Source organism: Myotis brandtii, unplaced genomic scaffold (assembly GCF_000412655.1).
Source record: "Myotis brandtii unplaced genomic scaffold, ASM41265v1 scaffold482, whole genome shotgun sequence".
NCBI lineage: Eukaryota > Metazoa > Chordata > Mammalia > Chiroptera > Vespertilionidae > Myotis > Myotis brandtii.
The window spans coordinates 190,698-192,416 of record NW_005368420.1 but is presented as its reverse complement, the minus strand read 5'-3'; the positions used below and the strand labels follow the sequence as shown (position 1 = coordinate 192,416).

Sequence of the window (1,719 nt, the reverse complement as noted above, 5' to 3'; positions counted from 1 at the left end):
ACACAGCAGGTCGATGTTTCTCTCTTTTCCTTTCTTTCTCTCTCTCTCTCTCTCTCTCAAATCAATAAATAAAAATAATTTGAAAAAAAAACATTTAAGCACACAATATAAAGTGTTTAAATCGTACTGGTAAGTGTATAGCTTAGTGACTACTTACTAGTACATCTGTGTTTACCACTCTGTAGATTGAGCTATAGAATGTTTTCAGGACTTGGAAACTTTCTCATATTCCCTTGTAGTCCACAGCCTCCAAATGGAACCATTATTCTGACTTCTCTCACCTTCAATTAATATTGCCTGTTTTTTTTAACTTTATAACTCTTGGAATCACACAGACTATACTGCCTATTTACACTAAATATTCTGTCCCAGCCCAGTTGGCATGGCTCAGTGGTGCCTACCTATGAGCCAGGAGGTCACAGTTTGATGCCAGTCAGGGCACATGCCTTGGTTGCGGGGATGTGCAGGAGGCAGTGATACCCAATGTGGGCTGTGCAGGAGGCAGTTGATCAATGATTCTCTCTCATCATTGATGTTTTTATCTCTCTCTCTCTCTCTCTCCCTTCCTCTCTGAAATAAAAAAATATATTAAAAAATAAAACAAATAAAATAGACAAAATATATTTTAAAAATATTCTGTCCTGTTACAAATAAATAATTTGTAACCTGCTTTTCCTTCTTAGCACTATCTCATAATATTTGCAAGTACCTACAATAAAATCATGATTTGAAATTGCTATATTTTATATAGCACGTTCTTGGTTATATTTAAATATTTATTTATTTATTTATTTATTTATTTTTAAAATATATTTTATTGATTTTTCACAGAGAGGAAGGGAGAGGGATAGAGAGCTAGAAACATCGATGAGAGAGAAACATCGATTCAGCTGCCTCCTGCACACTCCCCACTGGGGATGTGCCCGAAACCAAGGTACATGCCCTTGACCGGAACCGAACCCGTGACCCTTCAGTCCGCAGGCCGACGCTCTATCCATTGAGCCAAACCGGTTAGGGCTATGTATTTATTTTTTATTCATGAGGGAAGAGGAGTTCAGACAATCCATACGGTAGCAAGGAGTGAAACTGGGACTCAATCCTCTGCTTCAGCCGCTCACTCTTCCACCGCAAAAAGCGAAGTGCTCAAATATGGGCAGAACCTTGCAGATATATTGCTTGCCAGAGGGCACTGTAATAGCAAAAAGAGTGACTAATAAGTATTAATGGCTCATGACAAGAGGACAAAAGACAATTACCTTAATATATTAGGCGTCTTAGTAATGTTTGTACAGTATTATTCATGCAAATATTATTAGCCTGTGCCACAGGCAGTTGATAGGCCCAGAACTGGTTAGGTCTCTGTCTCTCATTCCAGATGTGCAGGGGCTGGGACTTCCACGGGCCCGCCCCCGTAGAGCTCCGAGGAGCCAATCGGCGCACAGGAGGCGGGGCCCTGGGAGCGACAGCGGTGCTGTCCAATGGGTGCACAGGCGGGGCCGCCTCTGGCCAATGGACGCGCTCCTCCGCGACGGTCGGAAATGGTGAGGCGGCTTTGGGGGCCGTTGTTCAGTGCGGGGTTTGACTGAAGAGGCTCCGGGGCCGGAGCTGCCGAATCAGCCCGACGTCCTCCTGGTCGTAGGTGAGTGCGGCGGCGGCCCGCTCCTGGGGAGCTTCCCGCGGCTTCCAGTTCGGGAGGAGGCCGGTACCCGAGGGCGGGGA

General features: G+C 44.9%; 1 protein-coding gene across 2 annotated transcripts in view; it reads left to right on the top strand.

Moving 5' to 3' along the window:
• Positions 1-1,545: 1,545 nt before the first annotated feature.
• The window catches only part of TRAFD1 (TRAF-type zinc finger domain containing 1), a 16,517-nt gene continuing 16,343 nt past the window's right edge, over positions 1,546-1,719 (top strand). The window contains exon 1 of one of the 2 annotated variants that reach the window (XM_005876217.2): positions 1,546-1,639. The gene's annotated coding sequence lies outside the window, so the exon portion shown is untranslated. The remainder of the gene's footprint in view (positions 1,640-1,719) is intronic. The other variant, XM_005876216.2, reaches the window with a different exon arrangement.